Source organism: Sminthopsis crassicaudata, chromosome 2 (genome assembly GCF_048593235.1).
Source record: "Sminthopsis crassicaudata isolate SCR6 chromosome 2, ASM4859323v1, whole genome shotgun sequence".
Taxonomy (NCBI): domain Eukaryota; kingdom Metazoa; phylum Chordata; class Mammalia; order Dasyuromorphia; family Dasyuridae; genus Sminthopsis; species Sminthopsis crassicaudata.
In genome coordinates, this window is record NC_133618.1 from 296,454,157 (window position 1) to 296,472,807 (window position 18,651).

Consider the following 18,651-nt stretch of genomic DNA (forward strand, 5'->3'; position numbering starts at 1 on the left):
GGATAAACAGATAATATATTGGTTATAAAAACTTGTGAACCTATAATTACTATGTATGCTATCATCATTATTAACTTTCTTTTTTTTTTCTTTTTTTCTTTTAAAGGCATCAAGATTTTTTTGGCAGAGACATTAAAGTAATTTTCCATGTCCTTTTATAAATCATTTTGCAGATGAAAAAACTGAGGAAAACAGGATTAAGTGGTATGCCCAGAATCACACAACTAATAAGGGTTTGAGGGTAAATGTGAACGTAGGTCCTCCTGACTCCAGAATGAATATTTTATCCACTGTACCACCTAGCAACCCTGCATTATCATCTTCCTCATTGAAATTCATATCCAGAACTTTTGACTCTAAGCCCAGTGCTCTTTTTATTATATCTTATGTTATTGTTCAGATCAGACTCTTTATAACCTCTTTTGGGGTTTTCTTGACAAAGATACCAGAATAATTTGCCATTTCCTTCTCCAGTTCATTTTACAGATGAGGGAGTTGAGGCAGACTGGGTGAACCGACTTGACAAGGGTCACACAGCTACTATGTATCTAAGGTCAGATTTCAACTCAGGTTTTCCTAACTCCAGAGCTGGTACTCTATCACTGAGTCATCTAGATGCTCTTACTATACCAAATTATCTTTCATATCACTCTCAAGATCCCCCATTGATACCTATAATGCATGTATGTATGTTTTGATCAGACCTGTGGTTTCACTAGTATAGAGAACTTGGTGAGAAAGTTTCCTATACCAGTGAAGACCAGCACTTTTATCATACAATTTATAGCGTCCTATATTTGTTTTGGGAGTTGACAGGTGAGTTGCCCAAGGTCACTTATTCAGTGTGAGAGGCAGAACTTTAACTCAGGTCTTCCTTCTCTATCCCCTGTGCAACATGGCCTTTCATCACGCAAGCTCTCACATTCTCAATGAAGACCCTTAACTTCTCCATTCTTATTCCAAATGAATCTTTTTTCTTCTTTGCATTTATATTCTATTTCATTCAATTTTATATGATCATTTAGTGCTTTATATTGTTTTCTAATTGTTTCATGTAATCCATCTTCCCAAATGGAATGAAAACTTCTCTAGAGAAGGTACTGTCTTTTTCTTCTCTGGTTATCTTCATCATGACTTGCACTTTGCAGAAAATATAATAGATATTTAAATGTTAGCTTGTTGACTAGGCCAGAATCTTATCTGATAGATATTTTTAGTAGGGATTTTAATGAGTAGAATAAAATGAAGAGTTATTAAAAAAAAACAGTGCAGAGAGGAAGACTATTTTGTTTAAAATTCTTAGCAAATAAAATTTGCTACTCTACTGAATGTAGACTCGGGGGAAATATTTTTCCAAATGATCAGAGAAATATATCTGATTCTTTACTGTCCCCTCAAGGCTACAAAGCTTGCTGTTCTCAAACAAGAGTCAATGCCTAAAGCATTTGGCCACTGTTATCAGAGTTTACACTTTTAAAAAAAAAGTCCTTTTAACTAGTGTTATGCTGATAATGGGGAAATGAAGAAGATATAGGAATAGTAAGAAGATACTTGTTGGGATGGAGAGGTCCCAGGAAGAATCCAATTTGTCCTTTTTTTTTCCTTTTATTTTTCCATCATTCTTCTTCCAGTCTACCCTGTGCGGGAGCTGTAGAGATTTTAATGGAGAGTCTCATTAGCTTAAAGGAGATTCTCAGCCCTCTCAGAATTGGACTAAACAAAAAGAGGACCTACTTTCAATGCCACTAAAGTTTTATTAACTTGAAGGCAAGAATCTATTTGCTGATCATACCGGTCTAGTTTTAGAGTGAGACATCAAAAAAACAAGACATTAAAATGAGTAGAGAATATTGATATGGCAGGTCACTGGGATTAGAAGTAGATATTAGTGACTATCTATGAGTGAGGGGGAAGAGAGGAAGGGTATAGACCTTTTCAGCCATTCCTTGAGCTATGCTAGAAATACCATGGAACCGGGGAGGAGAGGCTAGAGCAGGCTTCAGTTGCCAGCCTCATAATCAACCAGGCCAATTTCAATAAACAAATAATAATAAATATCATTTCTGAATAAAGTGGTCAAAGTGTTTAAACACACAGTTCTTAAAAGAAGAAATGAAAACTATTAATAGCATAGGAAAATCTGCTTCAAATCACTGAGAGAAATGCCCATTAACACAACTGAGATTTCACCTCATATCTAGAAAATTGACAAAGATGACAAAATATGGTTATAGTCAATTGTGCAGGGATTACAGAAGAGAGGTACACAAATGCACTATTGATGGTGCTGTGAATTGATCCAACCATTCTGTAAAACAATTGGTAATTATGTTAAGAAAGTGAATAAAATTTTCATAATCTTTTCTAGGCAATCTGCTACTAGATATATTCCCCAATGAAGTAAATTATAAGACTATACATCAAAATATTTATTGAAGCACTTTTTATAGTAACAAAGAATTGGAGACAAAGTAAAAGCCCATCCTAGTGAGTGACTAAATGAGTTTTCACTACAAGTTACCACGTAGAGGGCAGCAAGATGGCATTGTGCATAGAGCACTGACCCAGCTATGTGATCCTGGGAAAGTCATTTAGCTCCTATTTCCCTCAATTACCTTATCTATAAAATGAGTAGAAAAAGGATAGAGTAAACCACGCCAGTATCTTTGCCAAGAAAATCCTACATGAGGTCAAGAAGAGCTGGATATGAGTGAACAGCAACAGCTTCCAAAATACCTCTTACTTCAATTGAATCCCATTTGATGTGGACTTGAATTCTTCACAATCTGACTGCCCTCCACTGAATACTGCCCAACTTAAAAATGTGATCATCAAAATTGAACACAACCTTCTTAATGTAGGATAGGACAAGAATGATACTCACTTCCTTATTTCTGGAAGACTTACAGCCCAAGATTACCCTGTTGACTCACTTGCGCTTCCAGTCCACTAAAATTCCCCAGATCTTCTTTAGTCAAACTGTTATTTACTGATATCTTCTTAATGATTTCTTGAACGTGAATGTAAGACTTTACATTTTCTCTTGAATTATACTTTGTAAGAATCAACTTAGCCTATCAAGATATTTATGGATTTTGGATACTTTGGATCATCTCTCCTCCTCCTCCTCTTCCTAGCCATGATAATAATGTGTTGTTTTTGTTCATTTGTTTCAGGTCCAAGTCTTCATGACCCCATTTAGGGTTTTCTTGGCAAAGATGCTGGAGTGGTTTGCTATTACTTTCTCCAGCTCATTTTACAAATGAGGAAACTGAGGAAAGCAGGGTTAAGTGATTGTTCAGTCATACAGCTTGTAAGTATCTGAGAATAGATTTGAACTTTAGGAAAATGAATTTTCCTGACTTTCATACTCTATGTACTACATTCACATTTGGTGGGAACTTTTAAAGAGGGAAAGATGGAACTAGGTGGCAAAAGGGGAAAGGGGAAAGGAACAAGTATTTGAAAAGTGACCACTATGTGCCAGTCACTGGGTTAGTGCTTGCAATTATTATCTCATTTGATCCTAACAACAACACTGGGAGGTATGTATTACTATTATCCCTATTTTGCAGTGAGGAAACTGAGGCCAGAGATTAGGTGATTTGTCCAAGATCACAAAGTTCTAAGTATTTGAATTCATGTCCCTTTGACTCCACTGGGTCACCTAACTACCTCTAATTGCAGAGAGGAAGAAGTCAGGAATTAGAAGAATAGGAAAAAACCAACATTTTTCTTATTCTCATTTTAAACCAAGCAGATAACATTGAAGAATCAGATAAATTCATGAAAATTCTGTGGATTCATTTGAGAAAGTGACTCAGTATTTTCTGTGAAGCTGTGAAGACTAGCAGGTGGAGAGAAAAACATTTCTACTAGCAATGGTACTTCTTTTTTGATTAACATGGTGCCTTATATCTGGGTTAACCTTAATGTAATAGTTTCTCCACTAGAGAAATTCTTACACTTGGAACTGCAAATCACTTTGAGGATTTACCTATATCTTTTAAATTAATGGTTGAATAATCAAAGATTTCTATTCTGTTGATCTCTTGTTCACAAAATTTTATTCTGTACCACTGTGCAGTGCATGCTGGCAAATGGGCATTTGGCCCCAACCTTCTGGAGAGTACTAGTCACACCTTTCTCTAGGATTTCTGACCATGGATTAAGAGAAAGAAAAATACAACAAAGTAAACCTGAGCCTGTTGGGTATCATAGAATACTGGAGACAATGTCAGCTGGAGGGCAGAAATCTCGAGTGTTTTCCTACTTGAGCTATTGAAGAGTTACTGGGAACCTGTCAAAATGTGGGTTCAAACTGATTGAGAAATAAAGACTACCTATTCCTGAATGAAGGGAAAGGTGTAATGCATAGCTTTACACAGTCACTTGGACATCTCAGAACACAGCCTCAAGGGAAAGATAACAGATTGAGAACACTTGGCATGGAAAGCTAAGGGAACTTCTTCCATCACTGCCACCTATTCAGAATTGACACTGAGCCAGGTAAAAACAAAAGAAGGCAAAAGTAATCTTTGCATGGGGGCAAGGAGTAGGAGTCAAGTACTAGAGAAAGTATAGATCAGGAGGCACTTTGGAAAGGAGCCCTGATGTGAGTGACCTGGCCAGTGAATCCTCACCATGGAACTGCAAGTTAAGCAACATTGACAAAGTCAATAGCACTGATTTTCTGGACTCTGAGGTTTGGATTTGCTTAGCTCGCCTAGAAGAACAGACCTGAGACTTTGCCTCTCTCATTCATGAAAAAGTGAACTTATTCCCTGGCATCTCTTTCTTAAAAGCTTGTTTGTTTTCTGTTTCAGCTTTATTTAAAGATTGTTTGCTAAGATAAATGCAATTAACTATTGCTTTGCTGATCTCTTGTGTTTAATGGGAAGGAGTGGAAAGAAATTACAGATATATTGAGAGAAGAAAAAGGGAGGGAGAGAAAGAAAAAGGAAAAGAGACAGAAAGACAAAGAGAGGAGGAAGAAACATAGTAGGAAACAAAGAGATCCAGAAAAAGAATGAGGAAGGAAGAAAAAGAGACAGGAAGAAAGAGAGAGAGAGAGAGAGAGAGAGAGAGAGAGAGAGAGAGAGAGAGAGAGAGAGAGAGAGAGAGAGAGAGAGAGAGAGAGAGAGAGAGAGAGAGTGTGTTTAGGATTAGTATAATACATTTTATTCAGAGATGAGGATTTACAGGTTGGTAGTAGAAAACAGAAGAATGCTTGTAAGGTAATAATGTAGATGATTAATGAAACAATAATTTAATTAATTGGGTCACAGCTAGGAATAGAGGCAGTGACTTCAGATCTGGGAAAATGGAGATGAGGTTAAGGGATTAGATTTGTGAATGAAAGAATTAGAGAAATAGAAGAGGAATTTAGGAAAATTGGAATTTCAAAGTTCTGGAAACCTGATAGGAGTCAGGAGGGAAATATGTTATGGAGACAGAAGATTTGGCAACTGATAAGATATATGAGGTGAGAAAGGGTGAAAAGTCAAGGATAATGCTGACTTGACAAACCTGTGAGACTTGAAGGATGGTAATGCCTTTGACAAAATCAGGGAATTTTGGAAGAAGGGAGGGTTTTGAGGAAAAGATGGAAAGACTAATTTGGGGACATATTTAATTTGCATTGTTTTACTGGACATCTCATTTGTTGACCAAATGATCAATAAGCAGTTGATAAGTTCAAACCCTACCTTAGACTCTTCACAAGATCTTATGTTCTTGACTGGGCAAGTCACTCAACCTTAGTGTCCTCATTTATAAAACAAGAATAATAGCACCTACATTTCCAAGGTTGTTGTGAGGATCAAATGAAATATTTGTAAAGTATTTGGTAAATGTTACAGTTTTATATAAGTTCTAGTTATTATTATCATTTTTAGTAGTAGTGGAGGCAGCAGCAGCAATAGTAATTTTAGTAGCTATGCTGGTGGTGGTAGTGGTAATAGGAGTAGTAGTAGTGGTAGTAGTAGTAGTAGTAATAGTAGTGGTAGTGGTAGTAGTAGTAATAGTAGCAGTAGTACTAGCATCAGGCAGAAGCAGTAGCAGCAAATAGTAATGACAGTGGCTGTGGTATTGGTGATAGTGGTAGTGATAGTGATGGTAGTAATGATAGCAGCAGTAGTAGTGATGATAGTAGTAGTAGTATTAGCAGCAGGCAGCAGCAGCTGCAGTAGTAATGATTGTAGCTCTGGTGATGGTGGTAGTAGCAGTAGCAGTAGCAGGTGATGGTGATGGTAATAGTCTAATACTTAGGGGGTCAATTGGGGGTGTATAATAAGCACACTGGTACATAGCTAATGGATATTTGGAATATCAAAATCATTCTCAAAAAATTTTGGGGTAGATAACTTCTGATCAACTGTTTGATGGTGATACATCATCAATTGCCTATTGGTCATTTGGTCATTAAACTGAATGTCCTAGAAACAATGCAAACTCAACAGATTCAAAATTTATCTTCCTGTCTTTCCTTAAATCCACCCTTCTTTTAAACTCCTCTGATTGTGTTAAAGGTATGACCATTCTTCATGTATTTATTCCATATTTGTAACTTTGGCATTATCTTTGAGTTCTCATCCTTTTTCAGTTCAATCTAATTAGTTCTCAAATCTTGCTGTTTCTACATTGACAACACCTCTCACATCTGACATACTTTATCTACTGATACAGCTATCAATTTAGTTCAGACTCTTAGCACCTTTTCACCTTTTGTCTGTATTACAACAGCATGCTAATTGGTCTCCCTGACTCTAGTTTCTCCCCACTCCAGTCCATACACCACTGAGCCAAGGTGATTGTTCTTAAGTTCAAACTCTTGTGGCTCCCTATTGTTTTAAGGATAAAATATTAATTTATTTGGTTAGCTTTTAAAACTTTCACATCCTTTTCCAACTATCTTTCCAGACTCACTGGACATTATTCCTCCTCCTGCAGTTCATGATACAGGCAAACTGGTCTTTGTTCCTCACACAAAAGCTTTTGCAATAGCTTTGCATCCAGCACAGTGCCTTCAGCCATCATTCTAGGAAGCAACTCCTGTGGAGATACAGCCTGACAGTTGCTCTTGTAGGAGTAATAACCATATTTTTGTAGACCCAAAAAATAAAATTCTTGTCACCAAAGTCTTTGGCACTGTTGGTTGGTTCAATATAACTAATATAATTTTATCAGTGAAAATGACATTGAAGAGACATTATCATCTACTTTACTACTCAATGGAAGGAGCATGGGACTTTTCTGTTTGACTTGTATCTGAAACCTCTATGTGTTAATTCTTCTACTAGAATATGAGTTCTCTGAGAGCAAATATATACATGTACATATATATGTATTGATGTGATTGTGTATATTTACATGCATATGTAAATATGGGTTGATATGCATACTTCTATAAACTATACATTATATATACATATGCACATATATATTTGTAAATATACAAGTATGCATCCCTATTGCTTGACAGTGTATAGTAAATATTTAATAAATGCTTCATTCATTCATTTATTCATATTACTTCATTTCCTGCTATGTGCCTTTGCCTTAAGCCATGTCTGTGCACCTCTCTTTCTTTCATTTAAACAGGACACATGAGTTTTTAGATCAGGTATAAAGTGATTCCTGTATACTAAACATTAGCCTCCTTCTTTTTTTTTTTTTTTTTTTTTAAACAACAGTGTGCTCATTTCTCTCTGTCTTGGTCTCTGTATCTATTTCTCTCTGTCTTTCTGATTCTGTCTGTTTCTCTGACACTGTTTCTTTTTGTCTGTCTATCTTTCTCACTCTCTCGATCTCCCCCTCTTCCTCTCTTCTTCTTACTCTGTGTTCTTTGTAAATTCAATACCATAATTGTATGTGTGCACAAAAGCAGAGTATGAGGACCCAACTGGCCATAAATCCACAGTTGCTAAGCTCAGCGAGAATGAAGTCAGGTTTTCCTTCTGCTACATTGGATTTGCGCGGCCTGCCGTAACCTGGATTATTTTTCTAAGTAAAAGGAAACAATTTGCTTGCTGACAATATGCTGATTTAAATATACCTTCAAATATGGATTTTCTATAAACCCAGAAACAAACCCAGCTTATCTGTTTGGCTTTTAATTCTGAAATTTATTAGCTCTTTCTATCCATTGCAGATACAAGCTTCCTCTTAATTGTTTCATTTTTATTCCTACCCCTAAACATAGTAAATCTTAATGGCTGTGCTTCAAACGTTAAGAGGCAATGTGGTAGCTGTAGGAGAAAAGTCTTCAAAACACATTAAATTAGCAAGAGCATAATAACGTGCTCAAGCTGTTCATCAGAATTTATATTGACTTTGAAAGAGTAACCGTACTAAGAAATTTTTAAAGGGACCTTCCAGATGGACTCATTCTCCCACCTCAAGATATTGTCATAAGCTGGGTTACTTTCTTCCATTTCTAAGCTTTTCTGAACTGTGAAAATGATATTTTCCCACTTTAATTACAGAGCTGGTTGAAAATGTATTCTGTTGTTTGGCAGTATTACCGACACACACTATTTGTTTATGGCTCTCTGAGAAAGCCATTTTAATAAGGTCAGATTTGCAATTTAAATGAACTTTAATATTTCTTGCAAAGTCTGGGACTACTTATTTATGCAAGAGGTGAATACAGGGAAATTTATGGTTTAAAAATATGTTTTCCTGTTTCTTTTTTCCAAATGGTGCATTTCAGGTGATAAACACTGTTCAACCACATTTATTTATATATTTTTCAGAAAGGGATAGAAACTCAGATCTGTGAAATAAATTGTTATCTCCCTATCAAGGAATCATTAATGTGATCTTTTTTTTTTTTTTTTTTTAACCACATCTATTAAAACTACATTCAAAGTACACTGTGACTATGGGATTTAGTCACCATTGAATGTTGTCTTCCTGCCATTCTCTTACAAAACACAACAGAAAAAGTTGAAAAAATTGGGAATCAATTTATTTAATGAACATTAATAATTCTTGAAAAAAGTATTGGTACATTTTGTTTTGATACAAAAGATATTTTTCAAATATCACCCAAACAAATTGCTTTAAAAAGTACATTCCTATAAAACAATTATTTTACTAGTTGTTAACATAAAGGAAGGACATACACTTCAATTTGAATTTACACCATTAACAATGGCAATGGTAACCTATCAGAGTTTTGCTGTCTCAAAGCTGATTTCATTCAGATACACCAAGTATCAAAATGTATATTCATTATTTATGATAAGAAAAAAGTTATTTCTCCTTTTAATGATGCTAGTGGGGTTGAGAGTAGAAGCAGATATAGTGGTTTGGGGAGACACTGTTACTTCCAAAATTCTGGGTTCAGGATTCTAGGATGTTTCTATAGATTCTGAAGAGAATGTGAAGACAATATTCAGTAACTAAAATAATGGAAATAAAAAAAGAATGAAAAGCAGGCTAACTCAGATTAATTGCATGAGTGATATCTATCCTGAGGGAAAATGGTGAAATATAACAGAGGTGGGGGTTCTTTAAGAGGGGAATATCATATAATGTTTTGCTCAACTGTTTTTCTTTGTTGAGAGGGTTTACTGTGGGGCAGGAGGAATCTGGAAATGACCAAAGTGTAAAATAGATAGTAATCTAAATTAAAACAGATGACATTTAATATATCCAAGAATGGTTTTCATGTATTGAAACATTGTTCAAACAGGAAGATCTCATTTCAAGTTTTTCCCCACAGCAAAAAATACATTATTAAATTTAAAGTCAGTGATGCATTTCTTAGGAGGAAGTAATACTGGTACTGTACTTTCTTTCATATACTTTAATTTACTCTAGGAATTAAGCTTGGAGAATCTAGATGAATGAGAAGTTAAGATGATCATTGAATTTTTTTCTTTCATTTATTGAATAGCTTAAAGGACAGATACTAGATCTCCTTTAGTTCAAGAAGAAATTTTTAAAGAAAAATCTATAATTACAACTGACGGATGTGTGGATTAGTCTGGCCAGTCTGAAAAGAAATATGGAACTCTATCCCCAGAGTCACTAGACTTTGTCTCCTTGACTCAGCCAATTCTACTATGAAGCATGTGTACCAAAGATATAAAACAGTGAGTGAAAGGATCCATATGTGTAAAAATACTCATAGAAGTTCCTTTTGTTGTAGCAAAGAGCTGGAAACAAAAGGAATGTCCATTGATTGTGGGATTGCTGTTGTTTGTCCTTCATTCTAGAAGAGGAACATGACATCAGAAAGGTGATGTCACAACATGCAAGTGAATTTGATTTAAGTGAAGGGGCTGTGCAAAGTCATCTGCCTCACTTTTTCCTCTAGAGAAATCTAGGTCCACCTATCCTTAATTACTGAATGGGTACAGTCTCAAACTGAGACTTATAGCTTAAAAAGGCCAAGTTCTCTCATTGCACCCAGGGTTATTTCCAATTATCTTAAATTGGAGGATATTTGAAAAATAGGGGTGTCTGAATGTAACAGATAGATTCAGAGAAAGGTAAATGATGGAAACCTATAGTGTTCTTTGTTAGCTTGCTGGGGGTCTCTGGAGGTCTTTGGAGCAGACTTCTTTTCAGTTAGAGTTATCACCACAAGAATAGCCAGGTGTTAAAGTCCAAAAGTCTTTATTGTCTCCTTCTCCTGGTGCTCAACTAGTTTCTTGTGGCCTTAGGAAGGGGCTTGGTTTCAGTGGAAAAAATGCTGATTTTCACCACAAGGCTGATAAAGAGAGAATGAATCTCTCTTTCCTTGGCTCCAAGAGCTAGAACTCCCGCCTCCAGTCTGCTTGTCCTCTCCAGCTCTGTCTCTGAGCCTCTCAGTCCCTGAGGAGAACCACCTAGAGCCTGACTAAAGAAGGAATGAATCTCATCCAGTTCTTACTGGGTGTTATATACTTCATTATCATAGATATGTAACTATATTAAGTACTAAGTCCATGTATTGAACTAGAGAACTATTAATCATCATGCTAAACTAGATAACCTTTGTCTTTATCAATTCCACTGACTTAACACCTTATAAAAATCCTTTTTTCAGAATTCTGGCCCATAACAGAAGGTCTTTTTTTCAAGTACACAGTCGGATGGGGAGACAATATATAAACAATTAGGCATGCACAAGATATCTATATCTACAGATATAATAAATTGGAAGTAATCAACACCAAGAGAGCACTAACATTAAAGCGGGTTGGGAAAAGCTTCTTATTTTTTTCTCAATAGTATTTTATTTTTCCAAATACACATATAGTTTTCAACATTTATTTTTGTGAAACTTTGTATTCCACATTTTCTCCCTCTTTTCTTTACTTCCCATTTCTCCAAGATAGCAAGCAATCTGATATAAGTTAAATATGAGCAATCCTTTTAAATATATTTCCATATTTGTTATGTTGTACAAGAAAAATCAGACCAAAAGGGAGAAAACCAGGAGAAAGAAAAATTAGCAAGCAAACAAACAACAACAACAAATATTGAAACACTATATTAAGATTTACATTCAGTCTCCATATTTCTCTCTCTGGATGCAGATAGCGTTTTTCATTTCAAATCTACTGGAATTGTCTTGAATCATTGCATTGCTGGCAAGAGCCATATCTACCACAGTTAATCATCTCATAATCTTGCTGATACTCTGTACAACGTTCTTCTGGTTCTGCTCACTTCACTTAGCGTGAGTTCATGTCAGTCTTTTCAGTCTGGAAAAGCTTCTTATAGATGTGATTTTAGTTTATACTTGAAGGGAGTCAGGAAATCCAGGAAGTGGAGATGAAGAAAGAGAAAGTACTCTAGGCATGGGGCACAGGCAGTGAAAATACCCAGAGTCAGAAGATATACTTGCCTTAATCAAGGATTCGCACAGAGGCAATGAATTAGATCATAGAATAAAGTGGAAGAAGACTAGCAAGATAGGAGGGGACAAGGTTGTGAATTTTCTAGTTGATTCTGGAGGTAATAGGGAGATATTAGAATTTCTTGAGCATGAAAATTGGGTAGTGTGTGTGTGAGCCATGGCCAGATTTGCCTTTTAAGAAGATAAATTTGATAGCTGAGGGGAGGATTGGCTAGAGTTCGGAGAAATCTGAGAAAGGGAGATCAAATAAAAGATTATTGCAATAATCTAGGCAGGGAGGGCCTATATCAGGGTGGTTTCAGTGTCAAAGGAAAGAAGGGGACAAAAATAAGAGATGTCATGAAGGAAAAGTTGGTAGAACTTGGCAACAGATTGGATATAAATTTAGGATGATACCTAGATTATAAACCTGAGTGACTAGGAAGATGGTGGTGCTTTTGATAATAATAGCTAAATTCAGAAAAGAGGAAAGTTTGAGAAAAATTAATAAGTTTTGGATTTAAGTTTGAACTTGAGTTTAAGACATCTATGGGACATTCACCAATAGACAGCTAGAAATGTGACTCTGATAGGTACAAGAGAGTTTAGGGATGATAGTTGAATCCGTGGGAGCTAATATGATCTAAACAAAATACTATCAAATAATAAACACTAGCCATTTGTAGGTGTGTGACTTTAATGAAGATCTTGTAAAGAAGACAGGAGGAGAAGTCAGATGTGTAGGGGAACAAGAATAGTGTCATGGGAATCTAGAGATAAAAATGTAACAAGGAATAGAGAGTAATCAATAATGCAGAGAGATCACTAAAGATGAGAACTAAGAAAAAGGCATGATATGTAGCAAATAAGAAGTCATTGGTAACTTTGCAGAGATAGGTTTCATTTAAATGATAAAATCAAAAGCCAGATTGTAGTTAAGAAGAGAAGGAAAGAAAAGAATGAAGAAGTATCCATTGACTATGAGCTTCCCAAGGAGTTTAGTCTCAAAAATAAGAAGAGATATGGGGCAATAGTTAGGGAAGAATGGAAGGATCAAATGAGAATTTTTGAAGTTGGAGAGGCAAAAACACGTTTGTAGGCAGTACTGGCTTTCTAAAACCAATAGTCAGGGAGAAATTAAAGATTAATGAGAGAGTGGAAGTGATAGAAAAGATAGCATATAATGGAATTATTTGGGCATATAGAGGGGTTAGCATTGGGAAAGAGAAGGGCCACCTCATATGAAATAGAGATGATGGAGAGAGTAGCAGAAGAAATCTGAGTGATTTGAAATAAATAAGGGGGAGAGGCAGCTAGATAGCTCAGTGGAAAGAGGAGTATTGGACCAGGATTCAGGAAGACCTGAGTTAAAAACTGCCCTCAAATAATTATGAAGTAAATGACCATGGACAAATTATTTAACCTCTATTTCCCTACCTTTTAGGATTGTTTTAAGGATTAATTAAGATCATAATTATAATGCCTAGTACCTAGTAAATGCTATATAAATGCTAGCTTCTACTACTGAGAGGAAGTTCTTGGTAAATAGATTAATTTTATTTCAGTGAAATATGAGATGAATTCTCAGCTAAAAGGTATGGGGAAAAGAACATTGAAAGACTTGAGGAGGGACAAAACAGTATGGAAAACTGCTGTGGTGAATGCTAGTCAATTAGAGAGTTGTAAAGGGATTTCCTTGCCACAGTGAGGGTCCAGTTGAGATTAAATAACATAAATCTGTATTGGACCCAAATAGCACAGTTGTGATTTTCTCCAGATTTGTTCAGCAGCTTGAGGAGGACTAAAGGCACTTGATGGTGGAAATAATTCAAGACTGAAACTTGGCAGAACAAAAAAAAATTAGTATAAAAAAGGAAAGGGACTCAAGAAAAGAGGACAGTAGAAAGTTGAACTGGTTCATCATAGGGTCAAGATAAGAAAAAAGAAGAGCATGTAGCCAGTAGGATAGGCCAGAACTGGGAATTTAAGGGGTCAGAGATCAAGGTATAGATCAAAAATAAGATTTACTGTAAGGCAGAGAGAGGAAGAGAAAGAGAGAAAAAAGAGAGAGAGAGAGACAGAGACAGAGACAGATACAAAGACAGAGACAGAGACAGAGACACAGAGAGACAGACAGAAACAGACACAGAGACACAGAGACAGCGATAGAGATCCAGAGAGAGAGAGAGAGAGAGAGAGAGACAGAGAGACAGAGACAGAGACAGAGACAGAGAGGAGAGAGAGACAGAGAGAGAGAGAGACAGAGAGAGAGAGAGAGACAGAGAGAGACAGAGAGACAGAGACAGAGAGGAGAGAGAGATACACATTTGCTGACATAAACATAGAGAGATACACAAAGATTCAGAGAGATAGAGTTAATGATAGCAGATTATGATCAGATAAGTGAGTTTCTTATTCCATGAACATTTGTGGGTAATGGCAAGATCAAGGTTTATGACCATGACAACTCGGTATGATATAAAGGTAGTATTTATATATAGTTGATGTAGAAGAGTAGTTCATATGAAATGAAGGCATTGAGGAACTGCAAAGCTATAAAATTATGGAGTTTCAATATTTATGATGAAGTTCCCTTATAATGAAGAATTTAAGAGGAGGAAACAACTCTAAAACAGGCACATTGAGTAAAGAGAGGAGTGTTCTGAAGATTAGAAAAAAATACTTATCAGAATTTTTTGATGGAGTGGTAGATGTGGTCACTCTCAAAGGATGAGAAGTTCCTGAGTGTTGGTGATAAAGAATCTAGAAGTAGCAATGGGGAGCAAGTCAAATTCTTATTCCTTTACTTACCTCAACCAGTGTGTGTGTGTGTGTGTGTGTGTATGCATGTGAATATCCTTCCTTCCCATTCCCCATAAAAGAAAGTAAATAAAGAAAAAGAACAGGTCATGGAGCAATTTTTACAGTGAATATATAAGATTAGTTGGTTGAATTCTTGATTCTTGAAGATGACCAAAATGACATCACTATGTGAGTATCAAGTCAGAGTATTAGACAATGGCTGATCAAACCGGTATGTGCTCAGAATGTTCCACCGCAGATTAGGCAGAAATAGTCCATGTGAAATTTGAGATAAGATTCTTTAAATTTGTATATCTCACATTTCTTTTGAACTGCCACAATTCTGCTTTGCAAGTATCTTCCATGTAATACAACCAATTCCAAACTTCTTCAGAGAGCTTGAAAGTGTCCTTGTATCACTTTTTTTTTGACCACTATGTGAGCTCTATCCATGTGTAAGTTCTCTGTATAATCTTTTAAATAAACATTCATTTGGCATTTGAACACTGTGGCAAATAGCTTTGAAAGATTTAAGATTAAAAATGCTGATCAAGCCATTGACAAACCCTGATTTTGGAGGACCAATGATAAAACATGCTTCCTATCTGTAGACATATAGGTGACAGACAAAAGGTACAGAATGACATACGCATTTTTGTTATATATAGCATGACCAATTTATCTGGGAGTGGGGATGGGGAAGAGACTTGAGGAAGGATTTGAGAAAATAATAGGGAGGTTAAAAAGAAAAGAAAGAGGAAGCGGCTGAAGGGATTAGGCTCTTATTAAGCACTTTACTAGGTGTTTTACAAATAGAATCTCAAAAAAGTGTGAGAAATACCTTTCAGAAAGCAGAGGTAGTTGAAAGGGAGAACCAGAGATGCAAGACAGTTTTGAAACTAACACTGAATTCATTATTATTTTTTAAAACAAAACAAACAATAAACAACACAGAATCATGGTTCCATTTAAAATCTTTTCTTATTTTTTAATACATGGAAATATTATATTTCTTGGTGTTTGTCAAGTTCAAAATAACATTTTAAAAAGTAAATAACCATAGTAGAAATATTTTAAATCAGTGGTTAAAATCAGAGCATGAAGACTCAAGAGAGGCAGGGTTGACATTCTGTTGTGGAAGGAATAACATTGATACTTGGTTAGACAGAAAGACATTTAACAGAGGTGCTTATAAATACAGCCAGTCTCTTTTTTTTTTTCTCCCCAAGAAAGAGGGATGAATCCTCTCAGTTCTTGTACTACTGACAGTCTGAAACTCCAAAGTGCATTAATGTATAACATGGAGGGAGAAAGTCCATCTGGAAAAATACTTAAGTTAGGTATTACTAGATGTCTGCCCTTTGTATTAAAGAAAGCCCCTAAAGTGAGCATTAGTTTATTAACTGTATCCTGTTGGGCCTCATATTGGCTGCAAAATGCATCTCTAAATTGCTGAAAAGATGTAATCTTTTGGATAGGATTGTTATCATTGCCTATTGAAATTCATTTTTGGTGAACACCAAACACAATTGGTTCTAATTTGGTTATAACTAATATAAAACATTTTCCCTGGATGATTTCAAATCTGCCTAACATGAATGATATAAAGATTAAATGAAATATGGAGGAAAATGAGCTGTACAAATTGTAGAGTGCTATGCAAATGTAACGAGTTTAAATTATTAGAGTGCAATGGATAGAGAGAGCTAGTTTCCTACTCAGGAACACTTAAGATTTAGATCCTTTCTCTTACCTTCTGGCTATGAGAATGTGGGAAAGTCACTCAATCTCTCAGTGCCCCAAGTAACTCTCCACACTGCTAAACAGTGCTCATCTGCATTGGGAGAGAGAATTAAGTACGTCAGACACTTTAAAACTCTCCTTAAGTCACTATCTGTAAAATAGTGATAGTAACTCTACCTGTCTCCTACATTTTTGTGAGGCACAAGATTATCTCTACCAGTCTATCTATATTTATATATTGGTATATCTTTATTTATCATGTTACTATATACATGCTAATTTTTATTACTGTTCTTGATATTATTTTTATGCCAATAAAATCTCAGGGCTAGCAAAAAAAAGATATTAAAAAAGATGATTATTCTATTAAACTCTTTTCCTTCTATTTTCTTCTCTTCCCTCCCCTTTCCTCTTTTCATTTTCCTCATTTCTCCTACTGTAGATTCTACCAGAACCTACAGATTCTGGATCTTTTCTAGAATCCAATATGGTCAAAGAACAGGGCACATGAATTGGAGATGTGGGGGTATTCTATTTTCCCTTTCTTTTCTTCCTTTATCTCAAACCCTAAAATGAAATGCTTATGTTCAGCCTTTGTAAATAAGGATTAATATTAATAATTTTACTTGATATATTTGATTCTCAGGTATTAAATGCCAATTTATATTAAGTGAGGAGAGAGATCTGTGACAAAGACGATTTTAAAAGATGGGTGATTTACAAATTATTTGAATTGGAGTTTTAGATTAATTATAGAAATTGTAGTTTTGAAATATCAATTTAATTCAATGAAAAAAATTAAATGCCTACTATGTGCATTCTTTACAGCAGATTTAATTTAATCAAGCAACAAGAATCTGTTGAATAATTATTATGTTCTAGGAACTAAAAATGGAAAAACAGAAACAATGTTTGTCATCAAGGGATTTAAAACTTGCTTATCTTTTTGGTTGTATTCAATTTGGCTGACTACTAAAATAGTTTGTATTTTTGGATCATGCTAATATTTACTAAGTGATGGCAGAGCTACAACTAGCAATTTTGGCCTTGCACAGCCTAAAATTAACCTTGTAATTTGTTATATGAAAACAGTACAAGAAATAATTAAGACAAAGTCAACTGAATGGAAAAGGGAGGTCCTTATCAATGGTTCACAGGTTGGAGTAATTTAGCTGCTTCTGAGGCAGCTGGTGGTAGTGCATAGAGTGCTGCACCTGAAGTCAGGAAAACCTGAGTTCAAATATGGCCTCAGACATTTATTAGCTATACAAGCATTGGGCAAGTCATTGAATCTCTGTTTGCCTTAGTTTCAACTGTAAAATAGGGAAAATTAGAGCATCTATTTTATTAGGCTGTCATGAGGATCAAATGAGATTTTTTTGGAAAAAAACACTTGACACATGCCTGATGTCTAGTAGGTGTTATATGAATGCATATTTCCTTTTTTTTTCTTTTAAAACTATTCTTTCTAACTATATATTAGGCATTGAGTAAATACTTAGCTGCAGAAGTACATGTATTTTAATTTTGGTACCCCCCTAAATTTTTGACACACAAAAAAAGTAGAACAAAGTCCCCAATAACCCCAATTCTCTTTTATGTTTCTGGATGATGATAATTAAGAGTATCACAGTCCCTCAGAATATAGTAAGTATTATATAAATGTTAGTTATTAGTATTTAGTATTATTGTCACTATTATTATTATTATTTATATTAGGTATAAAGAGTAAATTAATATAAGATAATTTATGGATGGTTACTAACTATAGTTGTCTATGCCTATAGGTTAAATAATCCACAACTTCAGATTAATTATTAGATTAGAATTTTTAGATTAGAAATTGAAAGGGATAGATCTAAATCTCTTATTTTACAGATGAGAAAACTTAGGATCAGAGAATTTAAGTGACTTTTCCAAGGCCATAATGATAGCAAGTGGTAGTAGCAGGATTTGAACCTGCAACTTGCATAAACTTTAGAGGTACAGTAATAAAGGCAGGTCTTGAGTCTGAATCTGGCTCTTTTTCATAGTATCATGATAGACAAAAGTATCATGAGTTGACTCTAGGAATTATGTCATTCCATCTCAGTGGGGTCAAATGGATGGACAACTAGACCAAAAATTGGGAGAGTTAGTTTTTGTACTCTGTTCACTATCAGTGAATTATATGGCCCTAAGCAAAATTAGACTTCTCTAGATCTGTTTCATCATGAATATGATGAAGAGATTAGATTTAGATGACTTCTAAATTATATTCTACCCTACAT